Here is a 21,384-nt window from a genome sequence, read left to right as displayed (position 1 = left end):
TTATGTTCGTTGATTACGTTTGTTCAGGGGGACACCGGGTCACTTCATGTGCTTTTACTGATCTGATTTGGTAAAAAGGTTCCATTTACACTTGGCCACATAAATGTGTCCTTGCAAAACGGATATAAATCCGCACCGCAATAGGAGAAAGAGCAGCATGAGAACTGTCAAGATCATTTTTGTATCACTACTTTTAATGAAGATGATTGTGTTTTGAGCGTCTGCGACTAAGTTTAATTTGTGGCAGTTTGCACGTTAGCTTGCTGAAAAGATACTCGACTACTCATCTGTGGCGATGCGTGTTGCAGTAGTGCTGCCATATCTGGCTAATACATGTCATATAGCCTATAACACGCTCTCATGTTTATTTTTTAACATTTTGGGAGTAAAATTTACATATGTGGTTTCAACAAGCACATGCATTTACACTTGTCCAGTTTTGTCTGGAATGCGTCTCAGACCACCACCTGAAGTGGTGGAGTTATCGGATTTAAATCCGTCTCCAAATCGGCTCGGAGGGCATTTACACCTAGTCTTTACACGATCAGATAGCTATCCGATCAGAGAAAACACATGAAGTGACCCAGTGTAAACATTCCCTTTTAAAGCATCGTTTTCTAATAACAATGAAATATTAGCTTTACAGTATGTACACTCACCTAAAGGATTATTAGGAACACCATACTAATACTGTGTTTGACCCCCTTTCGCCTTCAGAACTGTATTAATTCTACGTTGCATTGATTCAACAAGGTGCTGAAAGCATTCTTTAGAAATGTTGGCCCATATTGATAGGATAGCAACTTGCAGTTGATGGAGATTTGTGGGATGCACATCCAGGGCATGAAGCTCCCGTTCCACCACATCCCAAAGATGCTCTATTGGGTTGAGATCTGGTGACTGTGGGGGGCCATTTTCGTACAGTGAACTCACTGTGATGTTCAAGAGACCATTTTAAAATGATTCGAGCTTTGTGACATGTTGCATTATCCTGCTGGAAGTAGCCATCCGAGGATGGGTACATGGTGGCCATAAAGGAATGGACATGGTCAGAAACAATGCTCAGGTAGGCCTTGGCATTTAAACGATGCCCAATTGGCACTAAGGGGCCTAAAGTGTGCCAAGAAAACATCCCCCACACCATTACACCAACACCACCAGCCTGCACAGTGGTATCAAGGCATGATGGATCCATGTTCTCATTCTGTTTTCACCAAATTCTGACTTTACCATCTGAATGTCTCAACAGAAATCGAGACTCATCAGACCAGGCAACATTTTTCCAGTCTTCAACTGTCCAATTTTGGTGAGCTCTTGCAAATTGTAGCCTCTTTTTCCTATTTGTAGTGGAGATGAGTGGTACCCTGTGGGGTCTTCTGCTGTTGTAGCCCATCCGCCTCAAAGTTGTGCGTGTTGTGGCTTCACAAATGCTTTGCTGCATACCACGGTTGTAACGAGTGGTTAATTCAGTTAAAGTTGCTATTCTATCAGCTTGAATCAGTCAGCCCATTCTCCTCTGACCTCTAGCATCAACAAGGCATTTTCGCCCACAGGACTGTCACATACTGGATGTGTTTCCCTTTTCACACCATTCTTTGTAAACCCTAGAAATGGTTGTGCGTGAAAATCCCAGTAACTGGGCAGATTGTGAAATACTCAGACCAGCCCGTCTGGCACCAACAACCATGCGATTTCTCAAAATTGCTTAAATCACCTTTCTTTCCCATTCTGACATTCAGTTTGGAGTTCAGGAGATTGTCTTGACCAGGACCACAGCCCTAAATGCATTGAAGCAACTGCCATGTGATTGGTTGATTAGATAATTGCATTAATGAGAAATTGAACAGGTGTTCCTAATAATCCTTTAGGTGAGTGTATCTTCCTAGCAAAAATAATTTTGTCAGAATATATTTTACTGTTTAATGGAGAAAGGTGCTTTTTGCCCCCAGAACCGTGACCCTTGTGCGGGAGGGTAGGGATTGACGTGGCATCTTGAAGCATGACGAATTGCTTCAAAATCTTGGTTATGAGCACAGATGAGCCCCTGGAGCTTATATCCAGCTCTGTGTGTGTTTAATCCTCAGCTTTCCTAACCTACACTGGACAGACAGGAAGTTTGCTGGCCTCAGCACTATGTATCATCCTGTCTTTTTGTGCTTTGGCGCTCTCTCTCTCTCTCTCTCTCTCTCTCTCTCTCTCTCTCTCTCTCTCTCTCTCTCTCTCTCTCTTTCTCGGCTCATCTCCTTCCCTGCCTATTTTCCTCGCATCAGCGGCCCCGCTGCTCACAACAGATGACTATCACTGTACTCCTAATTCAAGGCCAGGTCAGTTACTCCAATATCCACGGGGAGGAAGGCTGCGCTGGGTGCATGTACATGCCTGAGTGGATTAGCCGGTGAATTTTACACCCGTTGGCTGGGATATTAACAGCTCTGAAGGTAACAGTGATGGACAGGCAGGAGCGCTGAGCATTTGAAACATCACAGGGAGATATGACTGACAGACAGGATTAAGAGACATGTGCTAATACTTTCAACACTGTCTGAACTGTTTCAAACAGACAAAGACGGAACAAAAAGACAAAAAATACAAAAGAAGGAAAGAACAATTGCATGAAACATACAAAAAGAAAGGACGAAATAGCTAAACAAAAGAACGAGAAGAAAAATTGAAATAAGTGCAATTAAATGAAGAATAAAAGAATGAACAAAAGATCAAGCAACAAGTAAAAAACAAGGAAATAAAAACGACAACAAAATACAAGATAGTGAAAGAATGAACGAAAGAACAAACAAATGAAAGAAAATAAATGAAAGAATGAACAAAAGAGAACAAACGAATGAAAAACAAGCACACTTAAAAGGTACAATATGTAAGAATTTTGTATAAAAATATCTAAAAACCACTTGCACGCTGTTATATATTTATTTCAATTGTGTACTTACATTATCCTAAATGTTTCCAAGAATTTGTAAATTCAGAGAAATTCTGAATTTTAAAATAGTGCCCGTCCCTTGTCACTTGTCGCCTGTCAATGACGTAATATCCCCGTTATCCCTGGTTTACACCAATGGTTTCCTTGTACTGCCATAGTAAGCATGGCGACAGATGTGGACAACTGCAATGTTTATCGGCACACTGTTGTTGTTGTTTTTTCGTTCAAACATTATGGATCATGACAAGCAGACCTTGGGACAAAAGGAGAACTAAAACGAGGATCAATATCGGCGTGGTGTTTTGGAGATGCAGAGAGCTCCGCGACAAACTTCGACTTGACAAAGATTAATTTGTCTTGTCGCTGATATCGGTCTCTCATTAGCAATCACGACCTGCTTCATACCAATACCACAGTTATGTTAAAAACATATTTCATCCATAAACATTATTAGATCCATCAGCTTGACAGCAAGTTCCATGATTCCGCTTATCACTGCGTCATCAATCTACGCCTTTGTTATTGTAAGAGGTTAGCGACCCCTAGCGGTAAAAATACCTATTGTAGCTTTAAAAAGAGAGAAATTAACAAAATAAAAATGATAAATTAAATAATGAACAAAATAACAAAACAAATGAAAGACCAAAATACAAGTTAAATAATTAATAGAAGAACAAGGGCAACAAATAAATACAGGAAAATAATGAAAGAAAAAAAGAATAATGGAGAAACAAGAAGAACAGAATAAAACAAATGGAAAACAAAAAAGGGGGGAACTAGAAAACAATAAAAAGACTGAAAGAAACCAAAAAATTTGAGAAAAAGAGAAAGAGAACTAATAGAATTAATTAAACAAAAGAATATAATTATTCTAGTTGAGAATATAATTAAAGAATAATAAAATGAAAAATAATAAAAGAAAATAACAATAAACGAGAGGGCACTGTGTCTGTGAGAGTTGTGTGTTGGTAGACCGCATTAAGTGAGTCATTATATATGGGTGGGCAGCTTGTTTAAGAATTATTTCAGAAACATTAGCAGTTTTTCAGACTGCAACCTGCAGTTAATGAGCCTGAGAAATGAAGGGATGGAGGGATGACAACCACCTCTCTCTCTCTCTCTCTCTCTCACACACACACACACACACACACACACACACACACACACACACACACACACACACACACACACACACACACACACACACACACACACACACACACACACACACACACACACACACACACACACACACACACACACACACACACACACACACACACACACACACACACACACACACACACACACACACACTGATCCAGGCTAATTATGTCATCTCAACCATGTGCTGGTTTGAGTCTCAATTAGACTGGAGAGCTGCGGCATTGGGATGGTCTCTGTTTTCCAATGGCAATAGCTAATTCAATCGATTGCAAAGAAAAGGTTAATGGTATCACTTAAGAGGAATGAGAACTGCTCTATTAATTGCTTTTAATTAAGAATTAATTGCCTGATTGACTGAGTATTGCCAATTGGGTTACTATGCTTATAATGTGCAGCTAATGTAATACATTTACAAAGTACACAGCCATAAAACAAAAAGACACAAAGCTTTAGATTTTCAAAACAAAATGCATTTTAATAAGGATGTCATAGATTATGAAAAAGAAACAAAAAGCTTTTAAAAATCTAGTTAAAAACCAAGGTGCAAGTTCTCAGAAATGTAATTTACAGTTTTGAATATATAATCTTGGTTTGAAACATTATTGAAAAACGTTTGCACAGTTTTCTGGAGAAATTTAAATTTAATGTGACAACCAACTAAAATATTTTCTAAAATAACATACTCCATGCAAGTATGTGAACAACATAGATGATTCTAGGCTCATGCGTTGTTGCATTCTCAGCATTGCCACAAGAACATTACAGTAGATGCAATGGTCAGATTTTTCAGGTTGTGGTTTTTGTCCAACTCCATTGACTTAAAGGTCCCATATTATGCCCCTTTTCACAAGATGTAAAATAAGTCTCTGATGTCCCCAGAGTGTGTATGAGAAATTTTCGCTCAAAATACCCAACAGATCATTTTTTACAGCATGTTTAAATTGTCATTTTTTGGTGCTCAGAAAAACGCGCTGTTTTAGTGTGTGCCCTTTAAATGCAAATGAGCACGGTACAGGGGGCGGAGCTTCAAGAGCTCGCACTAAGTCTCAGGACAATTTCATCTCACAGAATGATGATAATAATATCAGAAACTCTCAGTAACGGTATTCATTTCGAGTCGGACAATAATGCCAACAGAGTCAGAGTGCTATAGAGATGGAACAGGTATAGTTTAGTAGTTTAATTACGGTTATAATTATTTAATATATTTGATCATTTAATATATTTGTATTCTGCTTGTATGTATCCACTATTAATAGCCTACAAGTCTGCGGTTTCGGACCAGGTCCGAATGATAAACATATACTGATGAGTTTAATAAAGTTCATAGTACATAACACAAAAGATGAAGCGTCAGTTTTACTTCAGAAACTCACTGTAAGAGCTGAGTAAACGGTAAGATATAAGAAGTGCGCAAGTACATAAACGAATTTCGTTAGAGTTGAGGGAGCATTTTCTTTAAAAACAAAATAATTCCACCTCGTCTTCAGCGGCTGCCTCAGATTTCGGGAGTAAATAGAGAGAGCTATGTGGATTAATACATCCAGACACACAACACCTACAACCCTGGGAGACATTCTCGTCAGTGCAGCAGCTGTGAACTCGATCAGGGCGGGTCTGTGTTAGAACGGCAGTGTCTGTCAACACTCATGGGCGGGGCCTGTACTTAGTGACGTCACTAAAACCGCATTCTGAAAACAGGTCGTTGGGAGACACTGATGATGATTTATGGGGATTAATAAAAAAGGAGTGAGTGGGTTTTTATCACTATTGGGTGATTGTGTACACACACTGCCAACACACATTTATGTCCAAACAACATGCAAAAGTGAATTATGCATAATGTGGGACCTTTAAGTCAGGACAAAAACTACGATAAAACCTGTTGGAAAGCATCTTTTGCTATCTATTTCATCAGAAACGATCTTAAAACTTTAAGGCTTTAAGTGTAAAATACCGAACTTGTCCTTTAAGCAAGTTTAAAAACAATCTTACGGACTAGTTAAGTTAAAACATGTTTAGAAAAAAAAATGAAATTCAATATCTAGTTTAATGGACATACGAAGATTCTAAAGAGAGATGTATGTAAAGCTGCTGTGTGTGTTCATATAAAATAATAAAGAGAGGAGAGCAATGGTGATCTTCCCCATGATACACCATTATCAGACTGCACACGTTCCATTCACTCCATCAGAGAAGCTTCATTTCCTCCAGTCTGCTGGCTGGGCAGAAAACTCTCCTCCATGCCATCAGTGGCCCACTGGAGAGGGTTAAATGACACAGCAGACACAAGGATCTCAACTACATCCCTGATGCTTCAATTTACACAGTCCTTGTACAATCTGCAAGAGCAAATTTAGCATTAAAAAAAAAAGGTTTATTGTTATTTTAGTATTTTTGCATACTATTATAGTTATGAAATATATAATATATTAATATAATATATTATAGCATAATAGCTTTTATGTTTATATTTTCAGTTTTCATTTTAATTTTGTTATGTGCTGTCTTGTTTTTTTATTTTTTAATAGTTCCGTTTAGTTCTCCATTATTTTTTTTAATTTCAGTTTTAGTACTTCAGACTAAAGTAATTTTATTTCAGTTATAGTACTTTAGACCAAAAACTTACTTTAGTTCACTTAGCTGCCAATGCAACATTTCTAATTTTTGTTAAAGTTTTTCAAGTTTAAGTACTTATTGTAGTATTTATTTTTCCATTTTCATTTCATTACATTTTCAATAAACAAAAATAATTTTTAGTAGTTTAGTATTTCATCACATGTTGCCTGCACGAGTGTGGTCTTATTTATGCAATATCTACAGAGAATAATTTTTTAAATAAAAAAAACATTAAAAATAAGAAAAATGAGAAGAAAAATACAACAAAAATAACTCGATAAAACGAAGAAAAAAAAAAAGGAGAAGCATCTTCGAGATTCTACAAGGTGGAGGACTGTGTATAGATTCTCAGCTTGGACTACAGTTTACACCTAATTTTAACACCCACATTGTAATTTTTGTGATTTTCAATGCCACACCATATCCTTACAGGACATTCACTACTACCACCAATGCTGCTGGAACCATGAGTGACGCAAAGCCCCTAAAGTTCCAAAGATATCTTAGAGCCAGCTCAACGTCAGGCTACAACCACACAGAGAGACGGCGCCGACACAATGTGGCCCAATCAGGCCCGTAAGTGAGGGAATTACATTAGCAGAAGACTTCTTAAAGAGAATCAAGCCTCCGTTTTTCTGCCCTAGATAAGAGGAGGAGACAAACTCACGGGTTTGACAAAGCCGCCTTAAGTTGCCAGGCCGCATTAGGGGGTGTGAGGCATGCTAAAAAAACCCACTTCAGCAGCGGAGGATTTGCTTGGATGACAGGTCTCAGTTCTCAACCCGCGTGGCTCAGAATGTGAAGGCAAACGGCGAATGCTTGGATAATACCGCTAAACGCACACCTCAGCGGCTGCCACCAAACCTCCTGCCTGGGCTTATCCACACACTGCCTGAGTGTGACACCCAATACCTCACCCCGCTCCGGGACAGCTGGAGAAACACATGAGCTCTGCTCCAACAACTAGTGAGCTGCCTACTTGGACAGCATTTTAAAGTGCACTCCTGACATCACTACCAGTACATTGGATATATCAGTATATCTGTGCATTATGTCTTAACCCTTCGGAGTCTTGGGCTATTTTGGCCGTTTTTGAGTACTTTTATTTTTTTTAAATTTTGCAACATAAAAAAATGTTTACCATACCAATGTTTGGTATAATTTTTTTCAGCACAACATCACCTATATGATCAGACAATTAGTTTTTCACTTTGATGTACTCTATCAACATACTGGACACAAAATCACACAAAAAACACAAAATCCGAATAGAAAAATTGTAGCTTTTCTACTACAAAAAACACAAACATGCTCAATGAAGCATTTTAAAAGGTTTAAAATGTAAACACAAGTTGTAAATGTCAACATATACAGGTACAATTCAGATATAATCAACCTATATACAAAAAAAATATGATTTACAAAAAAAAGCGTGTGTAGCCATAGGCTTTTTTTCTTTCTTTTTAGCTCAGCCACTTTTTAAAAAATGTTGTGCACACAATTATTCAGAGAGCTATATTTAAGGCCTTGCATTCCCAGAGTATGAGGGTTCGTAAATAGTGCAAATACAACATAAAAAATGTAAAATCGAGATAAAATTAAACTATATGCAGCAAAAAGCAGGTGTGGCAATAGGCGTTTTTTCTTTTCTTTTTTGCTTAGAAACTCTACAAAACAATTCATGTACAATTACACAGATATCTACATTACAGGGATTTCATTCCTTGAGTAAGAGGGGTTCCTCAATAGTGCAAATATACCATACAATAGGTAAAATGAACACAAAATCAAATTATACATACAACTATTTACAGCAAATATCAGGTGTTTTTTATTTTTATTTTTTATCTGTGCCTCTCCTCAAAACAGTTTAGCTAAATATACTCCTAAACTACCTAAACTACTCCTAAACTATCTACACTACTCCTAAACTACTCTCAAAATCTACTCAAACTCTTCCAAAAACTAGCAATAATCTCTCTCTCTATATATAACGTATATATGTCTCTCTTTATCAACTCCGTAAATCCTCTGCCTTTCAATTTTGCGTCTTAGCTCAGTTGGCTCCTCCTCCATTCCCTAAAATGTGCAGCCTGAATAGCAGAGTCAGCAGATTCACACATTTTTCTCCGTTTTGTTTTATGACAAAAACCGACGAAGTTATTAGAATAAATGCAACGCCTGTCGCATCCCATCTTGCGTTCTTTTACGAACGCGTCAGTATTTTTTATATAAAGTTTAAATGATCATATCTCCGTTTTTACTTGGTCTATCAACACAAAACAAAAAGTAAAATAGAATTTCAAGCCAGCACTTTCGACAGAAGTGGACGGCAGTGCTCAACGTGACTTTGTTTTTATGCTTCGACGTCTTAAACTGGTCATGTAACTTGATCACGCCGGCGTGATCGGCGACCCCGAAGAGTTAAAGTGACATACGCCTAATATTCCTGCTGCGTACTGTGTCTTTGTTAATCAAATGACAAAGAAATCACTCACTGCTATTGACTGAATAACTTTAGCAACTTTAATAAGGATTAATCTTTAATTTGAAGACTATGCAGTGTAATTTTTCAATTGATTATTCAAATTCCGTAGCAGAAAACTATTGTTGGGCCAAACCATGACCCTAAAACTATGATACAAACCAAACCATGAGTATTTTGAATCTTTACACCGATAACATACACATACATAGTGCCCACTAAACACTTAAACCAAGTACTGTGACATTCCAAAGTAGGACAGAATTATACACACATTAACTAAAAAATATGTAAACTTCCCAAAAAGTCCTCAAGGCAGATTTGGGTCAAGGTAACTGAAATGTAGATCTCAAACTGACATTCACAAACTGTGATTCCATTACCTACCGCAGAAAGCAGCTAATTAACTTTAACTATTTATACACACTTTAGTCCTTCCTTTATAAAATCCGATGACTGTGCAAAAGAAGCTTTTAAAATAATGTTCCCATTTTAAATAAGATTTCACACCTATCAAAACTAAATTATAAGTTAACATTTCAAAAGGACTCATAAAATTACATTAAAAAAAAAAGAAGGGAGTTAAGCAAGTAAAAAGTTAAAGTTGCTGAAAGCGATGTTTCCCTTTAGACCACTCCTCTCTAAAACAGCACCTCATGACATGACTGACAGGGAGAGAGTGCCTTCATTTCTGCTCTTGACAGCCGTTTAAGAGACAAGTGTGACACCTCAGGATCTCAAAATATCAGTCAGATAGCAGGGAGGATCACAGCAGAATTTTCCATAAAAATATATTTTTTAATTTTATATTATATCTATATATAGTTTTTGAAGTTTACTAATTCAGTAGAATTCAATGTTCCGCATGCTTGCAAGCGATCTTAGTTTTTTTCAGTTTGTATCTCATCACCATGGTGATCCATTAGACACACAAGTTGCTCATTCCACGGCAGACTACAACAATTTCAGCGAGAACAGCATCTCACTTCATCCTTCAACCTAAACTAACCACATCAATGTAAATCATTCATGAAACACTACCAAAATAGATAACTCCTGCAGCAAGAAACTGAATCATGCTTAAATACAAACCACTAAAGAAAATGCTGCCTTTTAATTTTTTATGCCAATGCAATACTATGTGAACCTAGCCTATATTTTAAATATATCACAATCTTCAGGGTATCTGCATGTATAAGGGAATGAAATGTAAGACCTTTTAGGACTTTCAAGAAATAAAAAAAAAGATTTGAGGACTTAAATATCCTCATCATCTTTATATAGTTTATAGAGTTGGCTAAAAAAAAACAAATTCTCAGATTAACTAATTCTGACCACATCAATATTCATATAAAGAAAAATACATTAAAAACAAAGATTTTAATGTGAGAACTAAAATAGAGTAAAAAACAAAACTTGAGTGCTACACTAATTTAGTTCATGGAAAATTAATATCCAAGCAGATTTTAAAAACAAACTGCTGAACCAACTTTAGATACATGCAAAAACAATATTTAGGACTTGATTATAAATATAAGATTATTGGAAAGAACCTGCAGACAACATGATATTTCTAAATTCTTGTGGTTGAAATTTCTGAACTTATTTACTCAATTTTCATAATTTTTAGCAAAGGAACACAGCTGTATTATCCAGAATATCATAAAACTGTAATACGAGCTTTAGATTTGACCAGACAGAACAATAAAAAGTGCCTTTCTTACCTTCACTAATTTCAAATGATCCTGCATTGTGACAAATAAAAAAGCTAACAATATTACATGTACTCACTCATTAATATGAGGGAATGATGGATAAAAATTACAGAAGAATTAGTTTCAAAAATAGTTCACAGTACACTAAATTTGGTGTTGAATCGATTTTTGTTTTTCTCAGAAACTCCCAGCAAATTTCCCAAATAATTACAAAGAATCAGCAAATTTGGAAGAGGAAAACTGAAATAGGGTTTTCTTCAAAAACATACTCCAATGATCTTCGGAAAAAACATTTACAATGTAAGACCACAGTACACTTCCCTAAAGTATTTCATCTCAACTATTATACGTCTGTCTAGAAATGCAAATCACACGCACTGAAGAAAGCACCGCGTACGATCAAGTTTTAGAAGCCGTTCACGGATCTCCGTCAGGCCCGTTAAAGAAAGCGCTCTGACCTTTCCGCTCGGACCGCTTCTTGCGCCTCCGCTTGAACCGGGTCCTGATGAGGCAGTAGTAGGCCCCCATGCAGTGCGCAGAGTCCACAAACAGGGCCATGTTCGCTTGACCCCCACGCTCGAGACGGAGACAGAAGATACCTGACTGCACTGTCCTGTGTTTCTGAGCCACTCGGTGAAGGTGTGCGCCGCCAGCCCCCTTCCCTCGCTCCACACTTTCAGCTCTACCACACACACAAACACACACACGCATGCTCTCCTCCCCCTCCTCTCCTTTCGGTACTTGGTGAGAGGAGAGAGAGAGAGAAGCAGGGAGCTCGGAGGAGAGGACACTAGTAGAGCTTTACAAGGTTAGACTGAGTAAACAGAGCACTGGATATTTGTGTTCTCACTTCCCTTCTCTTTCACGCATCCTGCCATTTTACCTGAGGCAAGAGAAGCAGTCCAGGTAATGACATCAATGAACCCTCAGCCAATCAAAAGCATGGGTTCAGTTAAAAAAAAGTTTACTCCCCTGACATCCTAGACTTCTAGGTTATATATGATGAGAATGCTTTTATTTCGCATTTTAGTTCATGTTCAGGTGCAGTATGCTCTGCCATGGAATAAAAAAAATAAAAAAATGGATACTTTTACGCATGTATGGTGTGGGAGTGGCATAGGTTAGTTGTCATAACGAGAGAAAAAGGTTGACGAAACATGCCACATTTTGAACCACCGGAGAATCACTCGTTTTAAAAACAGAGCTCGTAATAAAACAAGAATCAACATCGGCTTGGCTTTTCGGAGATGTCGAGAACTGAGGGATTTGAAATGTTATAAAGGCAATGCAGAGATGGCGTTTTTATTACTCATTTATCAACAGTTACATTTCCATATGTAGAGTTCATTGCAAAGCATTGTCTACTGTGAAGCGTCATATTTGTCCACACAATCACACAGAGATAAAGCACAACCAAAACAATATTCTTGCACAAAATGCATGCTTTTATTTTTTTTAACTGCAAGAAGGCCAAAACCAACAAAATGCAACTTAAAATAAAATAAACTCAAGCTGAAATATTTTTTTTTTTTAAATTTGCTATATGAGCATATTTTTTCTCTTTAAATCACCATAGACAGCAAAGCTGGTGGTAAAGTTTCTAAAAATGTAGTAATTAGTCTAAAGGGTTGTTCTCACAGGATGTGTTCTCATTTTTTATAGATATTTTTAAGATGGTAAAAGAAAACACAGACTTAATATAATCTCACTCACTTTCAGCTGCGTTCAAGCTGGGGTTTTCTCCCCCATACGTCTAATACTTGATACAGAACACACACATCCCTGCAACTTCTGAAGAATCTCAGAGCTGATATCTGATGTCGGCAGAAAATGGAATAAAATATCCAACATTTTCCAAAGCCACTGGCCAAATAGAAGTTCAGGTTTAACCAGCCATGATCACTAGAATATTAAATGCAACAGCTGTTCAGTGCAATTAAAGAAATCTTTAATCAATAAGCAGTCTAGATCTGCTCACTTGCTCCACATCAACTCATGATCTGGAAGTTACTCTAACGCCATCATCAGGCCAAAGCAAACCACTGCACCTCATCCAGTAATATTACTACACTTTAAACACCCTATGAACCACATACATTCAGGCACAACTATTCAAAACAAATAAATAATCAAGATTTTAGTAGACCAACACATCCAATGATATTTCAGACATCTATAAACAGCCCAGACCCGAGATCCCTAACTATTCTAAGAGCCTAGAAAACTAGTTTAACATCTTTACTGATTTCCTTCAGCATCACTCAGACCCCCCAATAAAAATGTTGGTAATTTTTGCAAAACCTCATATGCAGTACAAATAAAATGGTTCATTCGATGCTAAATTGCAAACACCATTTTCCCCCCCATAAAAGGCGCCAGCAAATATTTTGATTAGATTCTGTGGATAAAAAAGCAAGATGGAAGCTGCTCTGTAGACTGGTATAATGTATCCAGTAAATTAGCAGGTTTCCACAACTGAACACAGAAGCAGAATGTGTGAATGATGATGTCACTAGGTGTAAAGGAACTCTCCAGCACCCTCTAACGGGATTAGGTGGAACTACAGCATTACCTCAAACACATTCAAGAATGCAATGACTGAGTGTGAATACAAGCAAGCAACATTTACCTCACTGAAACTTTTGACCTTGGCAACACACTAGACACCCCATCAGTTAAAAAATAACCAAGGCATTTCAATATTCAATACTGAACCACTTACACTACCATAAATCCTTAAATTAGCCAAAAGTGTCAGTAAAGTCATTTATAATGATACAAACGATTTCTATTTCAAATAAATGCTTTTCTTTTGAACTTTGTTCATCAAAAAATGTCACAAAAATATTAAGCATCACAACAGTTTTCCAGACTGATAAGAAATGTTTATTGAGCACCAAATTATCATATCATAAGGTTTTTTGAAGGATCACGTGACACTGAAGTAATGATGCTGAAAACGTTGCTTTGCCTCACAGATTTAATCACATTTGAAAATATATCACAATAGAGAAAGAGTTTTTACATCGTAATACTATTTCACAATGCTACTTTTTATTAACTGTATTTCTGATCTCATGCTGACCTGGTCAGCATAAGTGACTTAATTCAAATCATAGACAGATTACAGAATGATTGCATATAACATAAAATTCAATAATTGCTAAACAGACTGAATCTGGGCATCAGCGAATGAACAGTCACAACTCACACTGCCTAAACTCCACTGAAGAGCAGCACATTGTCGCTTTGGTCAAGCAAAATTTGCTAAAATTATTAGACTAAAGGAAATCAGAAGATACACACCTGGGTTTTCGCTTGCTGTCAGACCAGCACTCCTGCTTGATCACCTAGCCTGCATAGACAAGAAAACAAACAGAAATAAAGATTTTAATACCAAGTTCCAGTTTAACATGATGCACTTTCAAATAAACAGTGCCTACCTTTGTGTAAAGCGATATTCCACACAACTTCACAGACACATTATCTACTCACACACTGCCAGTAGAGTTTAGATGCAATCTCCAGCTACTGCAGATTTAGTTTCAATCCCTTCACGTCATCAACTTTCCAAGATAAGGAGAGTCTAAAAACTTTCACCTGCAGGTGAACGCCGCAAAAGCCTCACCAAACGGCTGTGCTAAACGCATCAGGTGACGTGTCGCGAGCATGAGAACAATATGACCTCAGCTGTAAATGTCCCTCATAAAAGCAGAAGAGGAAAAATAACCGTCCCTCGATCCAAAGGCCTGGCCGAGCAGAGGGAGGAATGACCTGGAATCAGAATGCAGATGCAAAACGAGGAGAGGAAAGGAAAAGAAAGAAGGGTGATAATCTCACAATAATAGCGGGTCATATATGCCAGCAGAAACGCTAAAAGGAAGGAGCTTCCATCCTTCGAGGTCCTTAAATGACTGTTTGCATCACTAGGAAGATCTGCAGGGCAAAAGCAGCAACAGGACGCTTTATATAGGAAATATAAAACAGCAGCCCAATAAAAACAGTGGCCAGCCAAACCTGTACATCTCTTTAACCCTGACAGCCTCTGCGTGTTCACTCAGCGATGATGCATCAGTGGCACAGCAGAATATGTATATTTTACTCAGTTTGCAGGGTATTGCAGAGAACAAACTAATACAAAATACAATAAATAATAATACAGTATCTTTCTACTTCTCCTGTCTTCAGTGACTGCATGTACACTTAAAGTCCCTGTAAAGTCAAAATTAAGTATGTGTTCTGAGTTTGTCATGTCACAGAAAAATGTGTTATTAGCCACCCAGCCAAACTTGAATGATAAAAAAAAAGCCGGCAAGTACATAAAATAAGCTATTAAAATCTTGAAAAAATGAGCAGTAGTCTCTGCTCTCAAACGCTGGGGGCGTGTCCGCTGGCTGCGCTGAAACCACGCCCACTCGCGGTAAAGCTGCCGTTGCCACACTCAACTGTCACCCGCTAGAGCCGGAATGGATGCTCCTAGCAGCATAATTAAAGGTTAATTAACGTTATAACATAAGCACACAAACTTACACTCATTGGTGGGCACGCACGCATTGGTGGGCCGATGATGGCACCAGTTGTCGGCGCAACTTCGGCCCCATTCACCAGTAATAGCGGATTATCAGTGAATCCCAGTTGTCTCCGACGAAAGTTTATAAAACTATCCCGTGTAAAATAATCACTACAGAGGCGGGTTTTGGTGGTGATCCTCAGCTATCCATCAAGGTGGCTCTTCACAAAATTAATCCACCTCTTCTTGATGTGATCGTTTTTAGGAAATTTAAATAAGGACACCGATCTGTTTTGTACATGATCGCATCCAGGTAGTACACATTTCCGTGACGAAGACATAACTAGCAAACTGTACGCTGTAGTAACTATAGTAGTACTGACATTAACTCACGATTGAGCGGCAAACTGATGCGAATGTGCTCTATTTATATTGTTAGTGGAGCCGCCAGCTTCAGTGGCTCTAGTGCGTCATCAAGTAGGGGCGTGTCCAGGAGCTCAAGGGCTCCAGTGCGTCATCAAGTAGGGGCGTGTCCAGGAGCTCAAGGGCTCCAGTGCGTCATCAAGTAGGGGCGTGTCCAGGAGCTCAAGGGCTCCAGTGCGTCAACAAGTAGGGGCGTGTCCAGGAGCTCAAGGGCTCCAGTGCGTCATCAAGTAGGGGCGTGTCCAGGAGCTCAGGGGCTCCAGTGCGTCATCGAGCCCCATTTTAGACCCGCCCAAAAAATCCTGAAAATAGCAATGGTGAAAAACTGTTTAACGGTCTAACTCCACAATTCAGTACTTCACAGTTCACAGTCTTTGTAATATGTTTTAGCAATACATTTCTAACATTTATAATGTGTTTAGAATTTTTTTTCTAATTTGCCTTTACAGGGACTTTAAACGGATAGTTAACCAAAAAATTCTGTCATGTTCTCTCCCTCATTTAGTTAGTTTTGTTCATACAATGAAAGTCAAAGTTTTTCAAAATATCTTCTTTGGAGGTAGCTTACGCAGAAAAGGACATGAGAGTGAGTGAATGATAATAATTTACATTTTTGATTGAATTAAGAGAAAATTAAGAACCTTTTAAGAGCTGGTTCTTGCAAAGATGTCTAAGTCTGAATCAGTTTACTTACTGAACCTGTCATAACAAAAATGAATACCTGACAAAATAATGTCCCAATGAAAATCAAGCAAAAAGGAAGAAATAGCCACTAATACCTGGATTGCATCACATTTGATTGGGCAAGCATGCTTTTAATAAACTTCACATATCGTACATCATATACACAAAAACGTTTGCCCAATTATTCTAACATTAATAAAACAATTGCTAGACAATTTGTAATTACTGTGGCTCAAGAGGTGCTAGAAAAGTAGACACTTTTGATAGAAGCATTTGCTAAAATAATAATTGTATAGGCCAATATAACTGACATGAGTATCCTGAGAAAATCACTTTGACATGCAGTGCATACACTGAAAGTGAATAAGGACTAAGGTCTCCTAAAATCTCAAAAAAGCCACAATAAAGTATTTGATAACAATAGTGAAAACATATTTTAGTCTGTTCCTTACACAAAGCTTGCATCCGCCTTCAGTCTTGAAATATGTTTACTTTTTTTATAATTCCTGGTCAGCATTTACTTTCATCATTTATATTTCTATTTGTATTCCACAGAAGAAAGTGATCTAGGTTTGGAATGACATGTAGGTTGTTTTCTCCGGTGAATGCTGATACACAGGAGTAAAAGTCTGAGGGCGCCCCTCAATCCATTTCTTGCATACACACTTTTTTTAGGACAGCTCAGATTCAGAAAGTGAGCTGCGAGGCATATAAATCAAATCTTTCACTTATGGCCAGCTGAGTTCAGCACACACTGAAGAGAAGCACTCAGCATCTTACTGAAGCTATCGTCAAACACCAAAGAGAGCGGGTCGGGCCGCTGGGAAACCAGCAGGAAACCACACATGAAAAGTCAGCCTTGAACTTTTTGAGGTCAGTTGCAGTCTGCATGTTCTTTCCAAGTAAAATGCCTGAGAGGTTTTAAAAGTACTGTCATTTTAGGTCCTTACTTCATAAGTTATCAAGCAATAAGGAGGAAAACAGTCACGTAAACCAGGATTGCATCACATTAGATTGTTATAGTGTGTGTTCTAGAAATTCTATATCTACTGTACATTTTAAAAGACAAAAAAAAAATTTGCATAATCATTATAATATTCAAAAGTAGTCAGATCAATTGTAATTCTTGTAGATCAACTGGCACATGCAAAGCCACTTTGGATAGAAGCATCTGCTAAATGTATAATCCAATATTTTAATCCATAAAACAAACGAATCATTTAATATAAAATAGTTTTCTGCTGCATGAGAACAGTGTTTGGGTCACAGGGGGGCGCTGTTGCCCTTTTCTTGCATCTCCCAAATGGTTTTCTCCCAACAAGCTTCAACTACATTACAGAGAATATCAAAACAAACTCATCATGCTGGTTAAATAAACCCAGAAACGGCTTATACACACTAAGCTAGTGTGACTATCTAAAGACAGAGAAACATTCCAGCCTCCCAGAGGTAACAATGCCTAAAAAAACAATGGCATAATGTGCTCTCCAAAACTGTCCAAGCATCTCATCAGCCAGTTTCTTCAGGGTCAGATTTATTTCCATTATAATAAATACATTTTGATGGTTGAGCAACAGCTTTAGGGCTGGAAATGCCAGAGGGTCCCTCACAATTAGGGGGCCACAGCATCAAATGAGATGAAAAGTTTCTACTGCAGAGCAAATAAGCCAGATAGCAGCCATGCAATGCACCACAATCTGCATTTAAGAGCATTGTGTGACCACAGCTAAAATGTTCAGTGGTGTATCTTTAACCAGCATAGACATTCAGACGACAGGCTCCTCAGTCAGGCTAACTGGGATGAGGGAGTCACGCATGTTTGGATCCGAGAGCCTGAACTTCAGCTGTAGAGGACAAAAGGCTAATTGCAAATACACTCTTCATTACAACGATAAAATTACTCTTCTGTCAACATCGCATTTTTTCAGTGGTCTAAAAAAAGAGGCGATAACAAGCTCTGTGCACTCACTTTTCTTCTCGTTAAGGTTTACGGGAATAGTTAACAAATAAGAAGAAACTTCCCATTTAACAAAGCTCTAAGTTACATTTTTGGCACATGCAATTTTAGAAACCAGCAGAGCAGGTAAAACATCTCAGCCAATTACAAGCCTTCTCATTGTAGAGTATCGCATATGTTAAGAGGTTTCATAAATCACACACGTTCGCCATGTCTTGAACAGCGTTCGAATGTCTCGAGATCAAAGCAGACCATATGAGACCGGTTTTAAAGCTGCCAAGTAAACTGAGAAAATCGCTAAACACCACTGCCATATTCAGTTTAAACAAAGCACAGGAATTCAATAAAAGAATACATAAATCACACCTCCAGACATAACAGGGAGGAGAGGAGAAAAAAAATACAGGAATGAGGAACCCCTGCCAACAACAGACAGCTTACTGTAGGTGAGAAATCAGGCAGGGTTGAAACGGTTCCCATAAAACAAGAACCGTACGGTTTGCAACCCACAGTTTCATATATGTTAGTACTAGGGTTAATCTAATGTTTAACGATACCTCTTAAATAATAAAATGTGTCTATTTTTTAAAACTAATTACAGTGAGTGATTCTCTCTACTGCTGAGGTCCTGTACAGTTAGAGAGGAAATAAACAGTAGGTGTAACAATGAAACAACACAAGCGGTCTAACATTTCAAAATGTAAAATAAGATAAAAACAAAGACATCAAATAAAATAAAGAAATATAAATACTAAATTATAATAATCATTATTATTATTTCACTGCATCTTAAAGTCCCCCTGAAATCAAAATTTACGTTTTTTTTTCCTTTTATTATGAATCTTATCCTTCCTGTTATCTATAAGCTAGTGTGCAATGACAAGATCCATATTAAGATATAAGCATTCAAAACTTACAGTCTCTTACTTCTGCCAATATGGATCAACAATTTTGATGACATCACTCTGCACTCTGCACTCACTCTGCACACAACTTCTAATTGGATTTTCTGTCCAATCAAATGCTCTCTAGTATCTGAAGCATCCCGCCCCCTACACTAAATGGACACTTAAGCTGCGGCTGAAATCGGTCTCTTGTTAACACAATTACTTTTTTCTATATGGTGAATGACACATAATGCACTAAATAGGGGAAAGGGAATGATTCAGACAGTGTAAATATGCTTTCCATTGGGGCGAAAGAAATCTGGTTTTGCATTAGTGTCACGGAAACCACCTCCGGTCCAGAGACATGATAGCACAGAGTGATCATATGTGAGAGTCAGCGCAGACCACAGAGCGTATCGGACTCTAAAATATAGAATTATGTGTACAATTCTAATGGGTTAAAGACATGAGTAGATCACAAGGAGAAACGGTTAGACAGATTTTGCTTTACAAACAGCACTGACAAGTAGAAAAGATAACACCAATGCCATGCACTTACATAGATTACACACTTTTTAAACTGCACATCCTTAGCATGATTATGTTCACTGTTTTGCTTAAGTAACAGTTTCATTGTTACATCTAAAAGGGGAATCTATTACACTGTGGCTGCCATAAGCCGTCAAATGCGGCTTTGCTGAGCTCAACAGCTCTGGCCGAGCTGTGATATAAACGAAACGGTATTGGCCATTTTAAAAAAGGGAAGGAGCTGCTCGATATGTTCCACCCTGTTTTCCTGTTTCAGTGGAAAATACGTAAACACATTGAAAAACACTACGCATTTCAAGGCACTTCAATGGGCCTTTAAGTTGACCTCAACAGAGGCAACACCACCTTCTTCCTAAAGGGGGCACAAGCACTCAGACTCACTGAAACCTACATTAGGGAACTCCTACTGTATGTACCAGAGATTACATGGAGGCGGCTGTCCAGAAGATGCTACAGTAGAGTGCACATGGAACGCAAAGAAGAACAGAGGCATTCATGCTGTCAGTCATCACCAGACTCAGAGGCCTTCCTCCGGGCGACAGAACCTGCTAGGATGACGAATGGAGAGAGGGAGAGAGAGAGAGAGAGAGAGAGAGAGAGAGAGAGAGAGAGAGAGAGAGAGAGAGAGAGAGAGAGAGAGAGAGAGAGAGAGAGAGAGAGAGAGAGAGAGAGAGAGAGAGAGAGAGAGAGAGAGAGAGAGAGAGAGGGAGGATGCGGGAGTTGCAGCGAGGCTATTTTCCCACAGGGACTCAAGTCTGTAGATTCTCATGAAGATGACGTAGAGAGAGAGCAGAAGCTTGTGCGCCCATCTCTGCTGCAGTGCACTGCCACACTGTTTCCCCCCGCTCCTGTTCCCATCAGCTACGCTGGCAGAGCGGGCAGGAAATATAAAGCCATTAGACAGTGAAAAAGACACGAGGGGAAAATTACTGCTGCTGCCCTAAGTGTGAACTTCCGACAGCCAAGTCAGTAGGATATAAAATGTATTTAAAGATGCCAGGCTAATATCCTCTGTAGCCTGGTTTTACTATTTCCCTTAAGTCAACGCTGCATACACAGGCAAGGCGCAAACATAAATCCGAGATGTGTAAACATTTGATCAAAGTGTACCTTGTAAACCAGCTCCTCTGTAATATCAACAATATAGGCTCCTGTGTTGAAAGTACAGGTATAGAGGGACGTAATTAACTTGCAGGGTATTGCTTGCTGTGTGCTAACAAGTAGAGGAGAAAACTGATATAATTTACAGAAGAATGACCTTCTCTAACTATTCTCCAGTTACACCACAAGAGATTGGAAGCTTTGGCCCATTACTATGAGTCATTAAAACAAGTCTAAGTGTAAGTGGTCTAACACAACAGCACTGTTGCAGACTAGTTGGCTCCAAAGCAGGATAAGATGTTCTGGTCCAGTTGAAACAAAGCAGAAAATCCCCCCAAAGAAAAACAGACAA

General features: G+C 38.4%; 1 protein-coding gene across 7 annotated transcripts in view; it reads right to left on the bottom strand.

Moving 5' to 3' along the window:
- Positions 1-21,384, bottom strand: part of adarb1b (adenosine deaminase RNA specific B1b) — a 173,398-nt gene that overhangs the window by 47,474 nt on the left and 104,540 nt on the right. For 4 of the 7 annotated variants that reach the window (XM_077215673.1, XM_077215671.1, XM_077215669.1 and 1 more), the window contains exon 3: positions 14,228-14,276. The exons of the other annotated variants lie outside the window; for them this stretch is intronic. The gene's annotated coding sequence lies outside the window, so the exon portion shown is untranslated. The remainder of the gene's footprint in view (positions 1-14,227; positions 14,277-21,384) is intronic. 7 annotated transcript variants of the gene reach the window in all.

Source organism: Siphateles boraxobius, unplaced genomic scaffold, assembly GCF_051911475.1.
Source record: "Siphateles boraxobius isolate OS27281-9 unplaced genomic scaffold, OSU_SipBor_1 7, whole genome shotgun sequence".
NCBI lineage: Eukaryota > Metazoa > Chordata > Actinopteri > Cypriniformes > Leuciscidae > Siphateles > Siphateles boraxobius.
The sequence above is the reverse complement of the archived record's forward strand: the minus strand, read 5'-3'. Positions and strand labels throughout refer to the sequence as shown.